Below are 18,158 nucleotides of genomic sequence, written 5' to 3' on the forward strand. Positions count from 1 at the left end.
GCACCATTCTTTCTCCACACGAGTGGTCTCTCAATCCTCAAGTAGCGAAGAAGATTTTTGCCGTCTGGGGGCAACCCTGTTGCGATCTTTTTGCCTCTCCCTCAAACGCCAAATGCGACAATTTCTTCGCTCTGCTTCCCCCACCAGGGGAGTTCGAGAGATGCTCTGGTGCATGCTTGGCCTCCGGTCTCCTTTATGCCTACCCTCCACTTCCTCTGATGCAGAGGCTTCTGCAGAAAGCCAACAGTTTGGGGAGCAGAATGATTCTCATTGCCCCGTTCTGGCCTCGTCAACCTTGGTTCCCCTTCGTATGGTCTCACAAAATCAATCCACCCTGGATTCTGGATCCAATTCCGGATCTCATCTCCCACCCTCTGGGAATGTCGGTTCCCAATCTGCGCACCCTGAAGTTGACAGCTTGGCTGCTCCAGTTCCATCCTTAATTAGGACTCGGTATCTCATCACCGGTCAAGGCCATTTTAGTGGCAGCTCATAAACCTTCCACCAGGCAGGTTTATCGGAGTAAATGGAAGAGATTCTCTATATGGGCAGTACAGAGAACTTTGGATCCTTTCTCGGCACCTATGTCAGCGGTGCTGGATTTTCTAACAGACCTCTTTCATCAAGGGGCTAGTTCTTCCACGATTAAGGTACAATTGGCAGCTATCTCGCATTATCACATTGGTCATGACACAGCTCCCCTTATGACGGCGAAATTATGCAAAACATTTCTCAAAGGGGTTTTTTTGTTGAGGCCTCCAGTCAAGGAGGTTGTACCACCTTGGGACTTGTCTTTAGTTCTGCAAGCCCTTACTGCTCCTCCCTTCGAGCCTGCAGCTTCTACAGATTTAAAGTATCTTTCCTGGAAGACTGCCTTCTTGGTAGCTATCACTTCAGCCAGAAGAGTGTCTGAGCTTCAGGCTCTATGCGTCAAGCCGCCTTACCTTTCTTTCTTCCCTGATAGGGTGTGCCTCAGGACCAATCCATCTTTTCTTCGAAGGTCTCTTCTGAATCCAATATTAATCAATCAATTAATTTACCTGTGTTTTTTCCCAAGTACTCAAACAAAGGAGAATACAAATTGCATTCCTTGGATGTTCATAGACAATTACGTTTTATATTCACAGAACAGCTGGTCACAGGAAATCAGATCAGCTGTTAGTCTCCTTTGCTAAATTTGCTCTGGGTAAAGCAGTATCTAAAGTCACACTATCTAAGTGGATTGCTAATTGTATTCTGCAGGCATATGACACTTCAGGTAGACTTGCTCCTCAGAGGGTTACGGCTCATTCTACTAGGGCAGTTTCCACGTCAGCCGCCTTTAAGTCCCGTGTATCATTGGATGATATCTGCGTGGCAGCTACTTGGGCCTCGCCTCATACTTTTATTTCTCATTATAAGGTGGATGTTGTTTCTAGAGGAAGAGCATCCTTCGGCTCAGCGGTGCTCCGAAACATCCTTCCATGACGGCCGCCCAAGATTCAGGTAGCTAGGGACTCTGTCCCACAGGTTGCAGACGAATGAAGTCTGCCTACTTCAGATTTAGAAGTTATGTACTCACCATAACGTTCCATCTGAGTAGGTGACTTCATTCGGATGCAACCATCCCCCCCTCCATCCCCCTGACCTTTATAGAGCGAGTATTTATGCTGTTTTAGTGTACTGTAGTCAGTATTTTGAGGCAAACTCAATCTGAGGTCAGTCAGGGCTTGGCAAGGGGTTATGGGTAAGAGGGAGGAGCTAGGAGCTCGGAGCCTAAGCTTTTGAATTGCCGGCTCGGATCCAAGGTCGGATCCGATACCCACAGGTTGCATCCGAATGAAGTCACCTACTCAGATGGAACGTTATGGTGAGTACATAACTTCTAATTCTTGCTTGTTGGTATTCTAACATAGACACAATAAATTGCTCTTTGTGCTGTTTAAGATACATCCTGAGATATTATCAAGGCCCCTTGATGCAGTGTTTTTGGCCTTTTACAGTGCTTTCAGGACTTGGTCCTGCATGAAAGCTGGATGGCATAATTTACTTGTGAGATAATAGAGGTGAAAGAGTTGTGATGTTAGAATTGAATTTATCAGCTAGTAGGTTTTTGTGCCTCCAGTTTCACTTTAGGTGGCGTTATTCAGTCATAGACGATTACTAGGCAAACTGTCCCATGGGCCTTTTTAACCCTAGCCATACTTCTCCAAATCTTTTTGACTTGATTTGATACCACCTTATCACATTGCTGTGTACAGGTCTTGGGGTTGTTAACATAGCTAAAAAAGGCTTTATAGCTATCCTTTGCTTGGGTGGCTATTTTTGCTTCAGACTTGGGTTTTGTGGTTTTAATTAACCTCCTGATTTGCTTATTTATTTTTATGATGGTGGATCTAGCCTGCTGTGAAGTACTCTTCTGATATTTGGCTATAATTCTCTTCCTTTTTTTGTAAAGCTTGTTAAAGGACCACTACGGGCAAACAATGAAAAAAACATATATTTTTTTATCTTGCCATGATTTACTGCACTTCCTAAAGCTGCCTGCAGCAAAATAAGTGCTCTTTCCTAATTTTATTTTTTTTTACTCTTGTCTGCCCTCATGGGGGCAGACATTGTGATTCCTTTGGAAAGCTAAATCTGTCTGAATGCACAGATTGTGAGAACAAATAGCCCTACCATTTGTTGTCAGACTAGACTTCCATTCACTTAGAATGTACCACCTGAAAAAAAATGCCAAGTTTGAGAGTCTGCAGCTCATGTGTCATTGACTGGTATGTGCTGAGTTTTACAAATGTTGTTCCTATTGATGTACTACACATTCTGTAAAAGAAACTTGCAAAAGTGTCAGCAAATTACTGAGATAAAAAATACTTTTCACAAGCAGCAGTTTTGCAAGTTTCAGTTCCTGGCCAAGTTACTCCTCCCATCTCCCCTCCTTCAGTGGGCTACAGTCTCACATTTCCAGCTTTACTAGATTCAACTGTTTAGTCAACTTTGCATGACAATAGACATAAAAAAAAAAAATCACAGCCTGGTGAGCCACTAAAACTGTTCCCTTATATGTCTCTTCACTTCTGAATAGCATTTCCCCAGGAGTAAAAAAAAAGCACACATCAGTCCAGAGTTTGGGCCAATCTATCCATTTCTTAACGTGCACAGTAAAACATTCAGTTTATAATGCGTTCTGGCTGCTGACATGGTTATCTTTACATAGTTATTCGCTTATAGCATAACCTGAACTTATGGTATTCAATGCCAAGCTTTACAACAGTTCTCAGTTTATTAACAATGACCTCCCATGCCTCTGATGTGACCCAGTACTTTGTCAATATACTGTAAATACATAGATTAATACAAATATTTGTGCACATATGATACGTACAATTATTTTATTATTATTATTTATTTTACATTTGTTAACTGGGCTAGTCTAGCTGGATATATGTCCATTTTCAGTAGAGGCCCGGGGAGAAAAGCTCCAAACATGAACAGTGACAAAGTTAACAATGCATAGAAACATAAAGAATCACAGTACAGTGTAATATTAGTCTAGAAGCAGTTATAATAATACATTTTTAAACTTTAACAATTTTAGTAAAAATTATACTAAATTGTTTGTTTGTGTCTTTCGGCTGTTCCCGGTTAGGGGTCGCCACAGCGGAACTCTGGTCTGCTAATGATTGGCAGTTGATTTTTACGTACCGGCTTGCCAGGCCTGACGCACAACCTTCAACAAAGGTGCACCCATTCACGCATGTCTCCACGCAGAAGACGCTCTAGCTGAGAATCGAACCGGACAGCGTCTTACTGTGAGGCGACAATGCTACCGCAGCACCACCACCGTGGGTTAGTAAAAATTATACAAAACACAGTAGAGGGTATAAGCAAGTCTCAGGTAGGGGAAGAGAACATAAATGTTATTCTCATAAATCAAAGAAAGAGTAGTAACTAGTTTTGGAGACATAGGTTACAGGAGTAGGGATAGCGGTAAGAGTAAAAGTGAAGAAAATACCAGTCTGGGTTAGCGCATGGACAAAGCCAATGAGTTTTCAGATGTTCTTTAAGATGTTTTTTAAAAAGAGAAGTAAAAGCAAGGGTAGATAATTCTGAAGGAAGTTGGTTCCAGATTTTTCCTGCAGTGTTTGAGAAGAGTGAATCCCCAGCTTTGTTGTTAGCTTTATTTGAGGAAACTAGAAGCTTATTAGCAGAGTGTAGTGTGGCTAGATTTGTATATGGTGTAATTAGATTAGTGAGGATAGGGGTGTTGTTAGGGTGGTATAGGATCTTTTGAGTAATAAGTAATTGTTGACAGAGTATATGGTTTTGCAATTCTAGCCATCCTAGTTGTTTGAGGTTAAGGCAGTGGTGAGTTTTAAAGGGGGAGCATGTGATGAATCTAGCTATGCTATTATAACAGGTGGAGAGTTTAGAGAGGTTGTTTTTGGATAGGTTAGTATATATAACAGAGGCATAGAAAAGAGTGGAAATGAGGTGGGTTTGGGCAATAGTTTTCCTTGCAGAAGGAGGGTTTGATTCTATAGAGGGTGCCAAGTTTTTTGTTAACAGACTTTATAGTGGAGTTGATGTGTTCATCATAGCTGAGACGATTATCAATTGTTACACCTAGTAGGTGGGTTGTAGTATCTGGGGTAATGTTGGTACCATTGTTAGAGGTTATAGAGAAGAAAGGAGTAGGTGATTTGTGAGTAGGGGTAAAAAGCAGTAGTTTTGTTTTTGGGGGATTTAGGAGGAGGCAGTGTTGCATAAACCAGTTTTCAACATTTTGAAAAACAGTTTGGGTAAGGGAGTGGAGAGTGGCTATATTCTTGGCTGTACAGATTAAGGTGGAATCTTCAACGTATTGAATGCAGGTGGCTTGAGGTATGTTCATGTGAAGATTGTTAATAAATAAAGAAAAGAGTAGGGGACCTAGGATAGAGCCCTGGGGTACTCCAATATTAACTGGGGGTAGAGAAGATAGATTGTTCTGCCAAAGTACTGCTTGCTGTCTATTTTCCAGATAAGACCTAAACCATTGTATAGCTTGAGGATCGAGAGAATGGGCATTTAGTTTGTCTAGTAGTAAGTTATGGTTAACCATATCGAAGGCTTTCGACAGGTCAATAAATAGTGCAGAGGAAAAAGAGTTATTGTTACGATTTTTATAGAGTCGGTAAAGGATAAGAGGGCAGTCGATGTGCTATGGAATGGCCTAAAGCCATGTTGGCAGTTTGTGAGTAGGTTATTTTGTAGAAAGTGGTTAAGTAGTTGTTTGTGAATACATTTTTCCATAATCTTAGCTAAAGGGGAGAGTAAAGCAATAGGGCAAAAGTTAGAAAGCTCAGTAGAAGGTCCACCTTTGTGTAGAGGGATGATGTGGGATATCTTCCATAGAGCAGGGATTTTGCCTTCTGAGATAGTTCTGTTAATAAGGATAGAGATGGGATAGGCTATGGCTTTTGCAGCTATTTGTAGGTATTCAGATGGGAGACGGTCAGCAGAAGGGGTGCAAGGTTTCAGTTTTTGAAGTAGCTTACAGATGAGGGATGTAGATACAGGTTGTATTTGAAAGGTAGGCAATGAAGTATTGCAGGTATTTGTTTGGGAAGTAGTGAAAGGTGGTAAAGAATTGGCAAGGGTTAGAATGGCTTCTGTAAAGTAGTTATTAAAGGCATCAGGGATCTGGTTGGAGTTATTATGGTTGAAACCAGTTGGGTCTGGAGTAGTGGTGTGGCCTGGCTGAAGAAGTTTGTTTATTCCAGACCAAAATTTTTGTGGAGTTTGTTGGCTGGTTTGTTGTAGTTGAAGGTAGAAGTCTTTTTTGTCTCTACGAATATCCTTCTTGGTGGCATTTCTTAGCTGTTTATAGTGAAGGTGGTTTGTTGGGCGTTTGGTAGCTCTACAATAATACACACATACCATCATTAAAACAAGATAAATGCAATATAAATTATATCAATATAGTTATGCTTTCTAGTTTATGACCCTGTTTGTCTATGGAAACTGCTTTTTGAATTTATGTTCAAGCAGTTGTATATTATTGTGTTTAATTACAACAAATAAGATAATATACAACAAATATACAACTGTGATCTTGTTTAATTAGGGCGGCCACGGTGGTGCAGTGGTTGGCATTGCTGCCTCACAGCAAGAGGTTCTCCAGTTCGATCCTCGGCTGGGTTGCCTTCTGTGCGGAATCTGCATGTCCTCCCTGTGGTCGCGTGGGTTTCCTCCGGGTGCTCCGGTTTCCTCCCACATCCCAAAGACATGCTGCAGGTGGATTGGACACTCTAAATTGGCCCTAGGTGTGAATGTGTGCATGTGTGTGCCTTCTGTGGAAGGTTGGGCGCCGGGCTGGCAACTCGACACCGTAAAACTCCACTGCCAATCATGAGCGGACAAGGTGATCCGCTGTGGCGACTCCTAACCGGGAAAAGAAGAAGAAGAAGATTATCTTGTTTAATTGTTTCTCAGTATTCTAACCACTGTGTATGCTGCATCAGTTGTAAAACTCTGATTTTACTCCTTTTATATTTTCTATGTTCTTTGTACAAAATAGCTATGCTTGTATAATTTATTTTTATTATTTTTTTATAATTGTTTACTATGTATCTGGAGCTTTTCTCCCCCTAGCCTCCGCTGAAAACAGTCATCTTGTGCCCAGTCGGACTAACCTGGTAAACAAATGGAAAATAAATAAAAAATAAAATATACTAAGAAAATCAATCAATATACCAAGAAAAATCCAAAACCTAAGAAAAAAAACACAGAAGGAAGGAAAAAGCTTCCTTGATGCTGTCATGAAAATCCCACTCACTTATTCAGATATTATGGGCAAACATATATATATATATTATAACATATATAATATATTAGGCCTAACAACGTACCCAACACACTAGTCATAGGTGAGTCTATAGTCAGGCACACTGATGTCCCACTCACCAGGCTAAACAAGGAGAAGGTTACTGTCAGCTGCCTGTCGGGCGCCAGGATCTGCCACATAATCCATGCACTCAGGTCACTCCACAACAAGTACAAATATGACTCTGTCATTGTCCATGTTGGTGTGAATGACCTGAGACATGCCTCCCTGGACTACATGAAAAGAGACATGGAAGAGCTCTCCGATCTTGTAGCCCAGGGAGGTATGACCCTAGCCCTGAGTAGCATTCTGCCATCGCCCAGAATGATACCGCAGTACAAGGACAAAATGACTGACTTCAACAATTGGCTAAGCTTCTGGTGTTATTCTAAGGGGATCCAGTATCTGTCTGCCTGGGACGACATGGTCGACAGACCATGATGCTTTGCCAGAGATGGCCTGCACCTGTCACCCATGGGATTCCGGATACTGGCTAAGGCTCTTGCCTCCCCTATAGTGCCTTTTTTAGACAAGTTTCAAATGTAACAGGAACAGGCAAGCAAAAACGGAGGGTAATGCTACTCAGTGCTAGAAGTCTACATCTCAAAATGCACTCACTCAAGGCACTCCTTAAAATGGAGAACATCAGTACCTGTGCAGTGACTGAGACCTGGTTCAAGGATCCAAAGAGCACCCCTGCACTACCAGGCTATAACTCATACCACACTTTTCGGCCACGCAACCTGGACCGAAACATCAAAGGCAGAGGTGTGCCCATATTCATTAAGGATATCCACACCTCCAGGCTAGTTGCTCAGCATAATGCATCCGAGGTTATCCAAGTGCAACTAACTCTGGGCAAAACTGCAATCCAAATTGTAGCTTGCTACAGATCCCCCATCATGCCCCAGCATTCCCACTCCTCTTTTCTCGATATACTGGAAAATATTAGGGCTCAAACACCCTAATAATGGGCGATTTCAACTACCCCACCATTAACTGGGAAAACTACTCATGTACCAACTCCTTTGCTCAATGCTTTCTGGAATTCATAAATTCCAGTGCCTTGGATCAACTTATCCACACCCCCACCAAGGCAACAATATTCTAGACCTAGTCATTACCAACATGAGTGACCGGTGTTCCACACCCGAAGTCAACTCCTTGTTGGTCAGATCCGACCATAAGCTAATCACCCTAGATATCCACATCCCACCCCCACCCAACATTAAGGAAACCACAGTAAAAAAATTTCTCCAAAGCCAACTTCATGCTTCTTAAGACAGAAGTGGCGAACTTCATGACACCCATGCAGACGGCCAATACAGTTACAACTGCTGAATCCTACACAAATGCACTGTATAAGCAGTTGCATGAGTGCATGGATCGTGCTATCCCAAACAGAACCAAGAAGCTATCCTTCAAAATAAGGAAGCCAATCTGGTGGTCCCCTGTCATAAACAAACTGTACAACAGAAGGAAGAAACCGTTGCAAAAGAGAGTAAAATCCCATGAGTGGTGGAGCTCCCAGGTCAGCCTCAGTAAGATGCTGAGATCCCTTATAAGAGCCTCCAAAGCTAGCTATGAAAATAAAGTTGCCACTGATTCTAAGGACAACCACAAAGCATTCTACAGCTATGTCAAGAATCTCAATGGCAACACCCAGATCTGCTCTGAGTTACAGTACAACGGCACGAAAATTACAGAACCAACTGATACTGCCAACATTCTGGCAGATAGGTTCAGTGCTAACTTTACCACCCTCACACCCTAAAGGGCCCACATCTATACAGGAAGAATGCAGAGTCCCTGTAATCACAACTACACATAGGTAAAAGCTGCACTCTCTAAAGCCAAAAGCACAGCATCCATGGGACTGGGCAACATCCCAGGCTGTGTTTTACACAAACTTCAGAACGAACTGGCTCCCCACCTAAGCACCATGTTCAATCATAGCCTCACATCAGGCTTTGTGCCCACTGAATGGTGCACAGCAACAGTTATTCCACTCCACAAAGGGGGAGCCACCACTGATCCCTGGAACTATCGCCCTATTAGCCTGATGAGTTTGTTCTGCAAGGCCATGGAACGTACCATCATGGAACTCAAACAAAGACATTGGCAACCTCCAAACTCTGGACCCCACCCAGTTCGGGTTTGTGAAAGGCAGATCATGCATCCTGAACGTAATCAACTTCTCTGAGGCAGTTGATGAGGCTAAGGTGGTTCACACAACCCATCTTGACCTCGCCAAGGCTTTTTACACCATCCCCCATTTGGGAATTATAGCTAAACTCACTAAACTAGGTATAAATCGCTGTGTCACAAGATGGATTGCAAACTGACTCACTGACAGAACCCACACTGTAAAAGTTGCAGACTCCAAATCTGGCATCAAACCAGTGACAAGTGGAGTACCACAGGGTTCAGTCCTGGGAACTCTCCTGTTTGGTATCTACTTCTCTGAAGTGCAAGCTAACACAGAAGGCCTCTGGCTAACGAAGTTCGCAGATGACTGCAAACTAGGAGCCATAGTCGAGTCCCCAAATGATGTGGACATCCTACAGAAGGGCCTCACTGAGACAGATGCCTGGTGTTAGAGCCATGGCCTCAAGCTCAATGCCAAAAAGTGCATAGTCATCCCCTTTGGTAAAAACTCTGCACCCGTGAGCTACGACATAGGTGGTAGTCTACTTAACACCGAATGTGTGATGAGACCTTGGGACCCAGGTGGACAGTAGTCTCTCCTTTGATAATCACATCGCTACAGTAGTCAGGAAGTCCTTCTACGTGGCACACCTCATCACAAAAGGGTTCTCATCCAGGATAAAAAGAGGTCATTGTTCCCCTTTACTTGACACTCATTAGACCCATTATAGAGTACAATGCCCCTTTTGGAATATACCTCACAATACATTTGCAGCAGCTGGAAAGGCCGCAGAAGTACCTCACAAAGAGGATTACTTGCCTCAAACAGATGCCCTACACTGACCATCTAAAAAAATTCCAGCTTTACTCCGTAGCATATCGCCTACTCTGAGGTGATTTCTACCTAACATATAAAGCTATGTCAAACCCAGAGCTGTTGGACATGCTACACTTAAATAAATCCCAATCCCTCTGAGCTACATGATCTAGGGACCTAAACCTTGTCACCATAATAAACAGGACGTGCTGGAGAGATAGATTCCTGTCCCAGAGACTTCCCATACTCTGGAACAAGCTACCCATCTATGTCAAGCACATTTCCTCATTAGCACTTTTCAAGAAAAATCTTTGAGTGGATGGAATATAGGAAAATATACCCCGGGAATCACTTCTGTGGCTCTGCTCGACAGTGGCACAGGAAAATAACTTTCTTGGGTGGCATAAGCCAGGGAAACTTGTTGGCTAGGCTTACTTAGGCCCTTAGGCCGATAGCCTAGTAACTACCTATGAACCTATTATTAGACTAAATACAATATTATGTAGCATTGAAATGTACTAACATTATAAAGGTGATAGTTCATTATTTACCCATAAAGCTAATGTCAGAGTGGAAAAGTTCAAATAATGGATAAAGAGGAGGAGGGGAAGAGAAGAAAGAGTGAGAAAAAGTATTTGTTAAAAGTAATAATTAGGGTAGATATGGGAGGCAGGAGAAAAAATGAGTAAAAGCAACATTACAAGTAAGAGAAACGAAACCAAGGAAAAGAATAAACAACATGGACAACAAGATTTACTGTGTGTGTGTGTGTGTGTGTGTGTGTGTGTGTGTGTGTGTGTGTGTGTGTGTGTTAAATGAACTATAAAGCAAATCTGCACTGCAGTGGACTCGCTCCAGTAGAAAGGGATGGCAGCATAACTCTCAACATTATAGAACAAGAAATCTGGACAAGGCCATAAATTATAGGGGACAAAGGCCCAAAAATGGGACAATTTATAAATATTGCACTTACAAACTTAGAAAGCTGATAAACAGGTTTTGCATTAGAGTGAATTTTCTTAAGGATATGAAGTCTGAAAATCAAATGCCTGTCAACTTTCTGACTTCAGTGTTCAATGATTTGACAGAAAACTGCAATTTTATGAAAAACAGACAAAAAATCTGGACTTTCTGCAAAAATCTGTACTGTTGAGAGATATGGATGGGAGTCTTGAACCAATACCCTTCAATCATTTTCATTTGTTTGCCAAAGCCATTACAGCAGTGTTTTGCAGAGAGGTGGGAAAAGCCTTATATTTGACTAGTATGTTGTTTGGGTGTGGGTAGCTGTATTTGTGGAAGGTGGAGGTGTGCCTTTGTAAGTGTGGTGCGAATGTTATGGATTATGAAATGGAGAGATTAAGAGTAAAATTGTGCTCAGTGAAGTCCCTAGCAATTTCATCACTGCTTGATTCAGACATATACATTCCCCTGTGTTTGTCAGTAGTATGTTTGAGTGCATTGTTTTGGAGTGTAGTTTCACTGCTAGAGCTGCTGCTACTCTTTCAATACAAGTATCTGCTTTGGAAGTTTTCTCCAGGAGTCTGTTGCTGAAAGGATGAGAGACATGCTACATGTATACACAACTAAGACAAACTGGATAAAGCAATAGTAAGAACAAGTACTAGGTCACATCAGAGGCTTGGGAGGTCATCGTTAAGAAACTGAGAACTGTTGTAAAATTTATCATTAAATACCATAAGTTCAGGTTATACTATAAGAGAATAACTATGTAAAGATAACCATGGCAGCAGCCAAAATGCATTATAAGTTGAATATTTTACTGTGCACATTTTAAATGGATAGACGGGCCTAAACTCTGGACTGATGTTTTTTTTTTTTTTATTATTATTTTATTTCTGGGAAATGCTATTCAGAAGTGAAGAGACATAGACATACAAGGCAACAGATTTAGTGTCACACCAGGCTGTGATTTTTTTTTTTTTTTGATGTCTATTGTCATGCAAAGCTGACTAAATAGTTGAATCTAGTAACGCTGGAAATGTGAGACTGTAGCCCACTGAAGGAGGGGAGATGGGAGGAGTAACCTGGCCAGGAACTGAAACTTGCAAAACTGCTCCTTGTGAAAAGTCTTTTTTTATCTCAGTAATTTGTTGACACTTTTGCAAGTTTCTTTCAGAGAATGTATAGTACATCAGTAGGAACAACATTTGTAAAACTCAGCGCATACCAGTCAATGACACATGAGCTACAGACTCACAAACTTGGCAGTTCTTTTCAGGTGTTCCATTCTAAGTGAATGGAAGTCTAGTCTGACAACAAATGGTAGGGCTATTGTTCTCAGTCTGTGCATTATGGGACAGATTTAGCTTTCCAAAGGAATCATGATGTCTGCCCCCATGAGGGCAGAAAAGAGTAAAAACAAAATAAAATTAGGAATGAGTACTTATTTTGCTGTAGGCAGCTTTGGAAGGTGTAGTAAATCATGCCAAGATAAAAAATATATGTTTTCTTCATCATTTGCCTGTAGTGGTCCTTTAATGTGGTTCCAGCAGTGAGGTTTATTTTTGGGGTTGGCCCTATGTTCTTACAGGGTGCAATTGCTTCCATGCAGTTGTTTACATGCTGGTCCAAGTTAAGGTGGTTTGGCACATATGTCTCTAATGGACACAGTCACCCTGTAAATGGTACATCTCCCAGGAAGAACCCTGCTTATACTTATCAAGGTTACCAAAACTTATCAGAGAGTTGGGATGCATGGCTAGACTTAACAAGTCCATTGTGGTTGTTAGCCTAGTAAACACCTATGAACCTGAACCTATAAGGGTATACAATTCTGCATACTGATTGCAGTTTACGAGGTTTGTGGGGGATATAAAACTTAGCAGGGACTCACAAAGAAGTAGGAAGATTCTATTGGCTATTGGAATCTCAGGTTTCAATTTTCTTTCAAGGGAAATCATTTTATGAACTGACCTGAAATAAGATGATGATATGAAGGTCTACAAGAGGGTAGTGAGACCAGCTATGTTATATGGGTTGGAGACAGTGGCACTTACAAAAAGGCAGAAGTTAGAGCTGGATGTGGCAGAGTTAAAGATGTTAAGATTTGCACTGGGTGTGACGAGGGTGGACAGGATTAGGCATAAGTCTATTAGAGGGTCAGCCCAGGTTGGAAGGATTGGAGACAAAGCCAGAGAGGCAAGATTACGTTGGTTTGGACATGTGCTGAGGAGGGATGCAGAGTATATTGGGAAAAAGATGCTAAGGATGAAGCTGCCAGGTAACAGGAAAAGAGGAAGGCCTAAGATAAGGTTTATGTATGTGGTGAGAGAAGACATGCAGGTGGTTGGTGTGACAGAGCAAGATGCAGAGGACAGGAAGAAATGGAAACAGATGATCCACTGTGGCGACCCCTAATGGGTGCAGCTGAAAGAAAAAGAAGATGCTTGGGTTGAATCTCAACTCTCCCATGCTAGTAAGGATAAGGTTGAGAATTTTATTTCTGCTAGTGCATACTCTCAGTAGTTCCAGAGATGTTGTAATAACAAAGTCCAGGAATCTCTGTGCTTGTTTATTAGTGATGTAGGTTTCCCAGTCTATAGTTGAATAGTTAGTCACTTAGCATTAAATTCACTACCATTTTCCTGAGTGGCTCCAGTTCTTGTAAGTAAGTGGTGTGGCTATCTTGGGTTATAGAGGGAGTTCTTTAACTGGCTATAATGTGGAAAGGGACTTTACAGATGCTGAGTGGACATGAAGATGTTTAACCAGCCTAGATGTAAGACTCTTGTGGATAAACATAGAGACACCTCTACCTATTTTCCTTCCTGCATAGTAGCTGGTCTAAGTGTGTGAAAGGCATTATAGCCATGCACAGCCAGGGTACTTGCCACTGATTTAAACCATGTCTTAATCAGTATGCCAATGTGTACATTCTTCATGGTGAGGAGGGCTTCTAGGGACTGGAGATTTTTGTTTAGGTTTCGAGCATTGATCAGTAACACCTTCATATTATTCTTTGCTTGTACTTTTATGTTGGTAGGGTATCTGGCTGGCATTGCCTAAAGAAGGAATTGTGGGGGTGTAAAATGTTTTAGCCAATATTCAAAAACCTAGATGGGACAAGTGTAGACCATCCATGGTGAAACAATGAAGTCTATCTTTTATTCCCTCTCATGCTGACAAATATTGTTCCCCTTCTGAATGACAGGGAAAGCTAAGCCAGTTATTAAAGTTGATTATTTTTCCTCATATTATGGCATCATCCTTGGAGAAGGTGGTTCTATGCTAGGCTCACTGTGCCTGGTATGCACAATCAGAACATATTCATGTCTCTCTCCATATAGTCCAGGGAGGTACATCACAAGTCTTTAACACCCAGTGTTTTCTGACTAACTCATACTGGTACTTGCCTTTCAAGGACTTGAATGCAAGCGTGATCTAAAGGATCTCAGCAACAGACAAGCAAATGACTGTCACTCTTTCCTCAGTCAGTCTGTTAAGAGGTACATCTGTATGTCTTTCAATGGAGTCTCCTATAACTAGAATATTTGGTTATGTAGATGTCTTCCTTATTAGCTTAGCATCTAAGGCTTTGGGATTCCTAGTACTATGTGAGGTGGTAGGTTTTGTGGCCTGAAGTGTATCTGTGAGGGCGTTTAATGCCTGTGTTATGTTTTCAAGGTCTTTGTGGTTTAAGGAAGCTGGTCTTTATAACCTCAAATATAGGTTCATAGGTAGGTACTAGGCTATTGGCCTTAGGGCCTATATAAGCCTAGCCAAAAAGCTACCCTGGCTTTCGCCACCCAAAAAAATTATTTTCCTGTGCCCCTGTCTAGTAGAGCCACAGAAGTGATCCCGGGGTGACTTTCCTATCTCCCATCCAATCATCAAGTTTTTTCTTGAAAAGTGCTAATGAGGTGCTTTGTTTGATATAGATAGGTAGTTTGTTCCAGAGTATGGGAAGTCTCTGGGACAGGAATCTATGCCTCCAGCATGTTCTGTTTATTGTGGTGACAAGGTTTAGGTCCCTAGATTGTGTAGCTCGGAGGGATTGGGATTTCTTTAAGTGGAGCATGTCCAACAGCTGCGGGTTTAACATAGCTTTGTATGTTAGGTAGAGATCGCCTCTGAGTAGGCAATATGCGACGGAGTAAAGCTGGAGATCTGAAGTAGTTAACTTCATTTGATCTGCAACCTGTGGGTTTCTGATCCGATACGAATCCGAGCCGGCAGCATACCAAGCAAAAGATCTGAGCTCCAAGCTCCTCCCCCCTACCCATACTACACTGCAACCTCCTTCCAATCCTCAGATCTTGTTTGCCGCGGCTTCGCCAACACAGGATTTTTGAGCTCCAGGCAAGTTGTCAGGGTTTTTTCGAAAACTTTGGTCTGTGTGTGCCCCTTTTGATAATTTTAGTAATAATTATTAGTTTATCCCTCTCTTTGCAGGTTTCCATCAACGCTAATTATTGGCTTTTTGTACTTTGAAAGTTGTTAACTTTCTGTTAGTGTAGGCCCCCCTTCCCACCCGTAGTGTGTGTGTGTGTGTGTGTGTGTGTGTATGTGTGTTCCGTTAATATGTTGGAAAGTCAGAAAGTGACTTTCTCTAAGTGCACAGAGTGTGGCCACAAGCTGTCACCAGCTGATGGTCACACTCTGTGTGTAGTTTGCTTGGGGGTGTCCCATTTGTCATTCGGCAGCAAAATCTGTGCAGCCTTCAACCCCCGAGCCCTGCGGGATTGCAGGAACAAGTTAATTCTGGCGGATCTTCTACCCGCAGAATCAACTTCTGCCTCTTCTGCTTCCTCAACAGCCACGGCTGTGGCTGTCCAGTCTTCAGGCCCTCCTCCCCTGTCCAGGACTCATCCTCCCACCTTACCACAGGGAGAGAGGGAGAGGCCAGGAAAGAGATTAAAAGAAAAACACAGGGAGACAGAGAGACATTCAGAAAAAGATAAAGATAGAGAGAAGGGCTGCAAGCGGCAGGCCGAGTTGGATCCAACGCCCCCTCCCGCTAAGGTGATTTTTGTCTCCTGTGAAAGTTACCAGGCCATCCTCTCCTCGGCTCCATTCACCATTTTTTCTCTGGAGCCAGAGGAGGAGGTGGCTAGAACACCCTCGAGGTCATCTTTGTGTCGGCTCTCCCGGCCGGCGTCAGTGGCATCCTCTAGATCGACTCAGAGCATCTCTAAAGCAGACATGGATCAGATGATGCGAAGGTTTCTACAAACTCAACTGCATATGGGGGTGTTGCTGCCCCCCCCCCTCCCGGTGCAGGGTGTTTGGCTCTGATTTTCACCCCGATAGCTCCTTCTCCGATCCACCATTGGATATCGGAGTCTATGGATCCGAGGAGTCCCGGAGTCAGGGGGTCGGCGCCGATGGTGCCTTCTGCCTCGATGCCGGCCATGCCCTCGAGTCTGTTGGATCCACGCTCTTGGAGCCGAGAGTTGGGCATCGGATCCGAGGGGATGAGTCTGTCATTGGCTCCATTGCGGTCGGCTATTCCAACTTCGGCTCCGATCCCCTCGTCGGATCCGAGGGTCACGGCTACCCTCACCACCAGTTTCAGGGAGGCCGGTTCTCCCTTGGCATTCAACATTGTGAAGAGGGTTCTCTCTGAAGGATCGAGACCCCTCACTCTGTCCTCGGGGTCCATCTCTGCTCCCTTGCAGCTGGGCTTGTCTTCCATCATCCAGTCCCCCCCAGGGACAGCCTGTGTCTATTGTGCCCCAGCCAGTTCCCTTGGAGGAACACAAAACCATTTGTGAGCCCTCCCTGGAGAATCCACCTGAGAAGGTCCCTCACAAACGCCAGTGTAAAAAGAGGCACTTGGACTCCCTCGAGTCCCTCACTGAGGATACCGACTTGGAGGAAGGGGAAGGTTCCCCCAAATCACCCCCCGAAGATGTCTTTTTTGGAGACATTATGGAAATCCTTCGCCAGAGGGGGGGGGGTGGTCTGCCCAGAATCCTTCTTCTGACGAGTCGGTATTCCTGGAGGCGTTCGACACAGGCCCATCTACCTCTTGGGTGTCCCCCCCTGCTGACCCTCTGGTGGACCTTATCACCACCAGAGCTTGGAAGGAACCAGACCCAACCAACAAAATATTGAGCCCACCGGCAGATAGAGCTTCTTGGAACAAAGGTTCCCTGGTTGATGCCATGGTGGTGTCGGCGGCCACGAAAAAGGAACTTGCCAAGAAAGTTCCTCGGTCCACCCCCCCAGACAAGGAGTCCAGGGCTATGGACTGTCTTGGAAAGCAGACTTTTGCTTCAGCTACCTTTACTATAAGGGCGCTGAATTACTTGGCCCACGTAATTCGACTGCAGCGGGACCTCGTGAAAGAGTACGCTGAGTCTCCCCCAGAGTCCATGTCGGCCGAGGATAAACGGACCTTCTCGGCTCATATGGCTACTCTCAAGTCTGTGTCCAATACGTCCATGCGTTTACTCTCTCATGCCACTGAGGGAGCCGCTAAGGCTAGTGGGTCCTGCATCGCCTTAAGGTGTCACACCTGGCTCCGTCTTTGAGACTTCTCATATCCCTTAAAGGCGTCCTTCGCTAATGCACCCTTTGACGGTTCGACTCTGTTCGGGAAGACTGTCCGCGATACGCTTGCCCAGAATGAGAAAGACGGGAAGACGCTGTTAGCCTTTGGGATCCACTTCTCTAACCCTCAAAGGTCCTTTTCCAGGGACCAGCAAGGGCAAAAGAAGCTGTGGTTCAGGAAAACTCAGCAGTCCTGGAATGCTCAGGACTCCTCCTCCCCAAGAGGCAGAGGGGGACAATGTGGATGCCGGCCCAGAGGCAGGGGGGGGGGGGCGAAGAACTTTGGGTCACGTGAACCTTTTTCAGAGCGACCCGCGCAGCAACCCTGAGGGGTTGCCTGACTGCTCCTCTCTGGAGGCAGTCGAGGGGCATTTCTCGATGCACCTAGCCCAATGGGAGTCCATCACGACAGATCGCTGGGTGCTTCGAATAATATCCAGAGGCTATTCTGTTCCCTCCATAAACAAGCCCCCTTACACAAGGAGCCTCCTGGACGTCCCACCTGCTCAGAGGGAGGCCGCAGCCTTGGAAATGCAAAAGCTGCTAGAAAAAAGAGCCATCCAGCAGGTGCCCCCAGACCAGTCCGGATCAGGCATCTATTCCAGGTTCTTTTTGGTGCCAAAAAAGATAGGGGACCTAAGGCTGATTCTCGACCTATCAACAATGAACCTGTTCATTGCCAAGGAAACATTCCAGATGGTCATGCTTCAATCCATCCTGCCCTTCCTGCAGGAGGAAGACTGGTTGTGCTCGATAGACCTCAAGGATGTGTACTACCATATTCTGATGGACAGGCGATCCAGGAGGTTCCTCTGCTTTCGGCTTGGG

This window comes from Protopterus annectens, chromosome 15.part0 (assembly GCF_019279795.1).
Source record: "Protopterus annectens isolate FY-2018-M chromosome 15.part0, PAN1.0, whole genome shotgun sequence".
NCBI classification, from domain to species: domain Eukaryota; kingdom Metazoa; phylum Chordata; order Ceratodontiformes; family Protopteridae; genus Protopterus; species Protopterus annectens.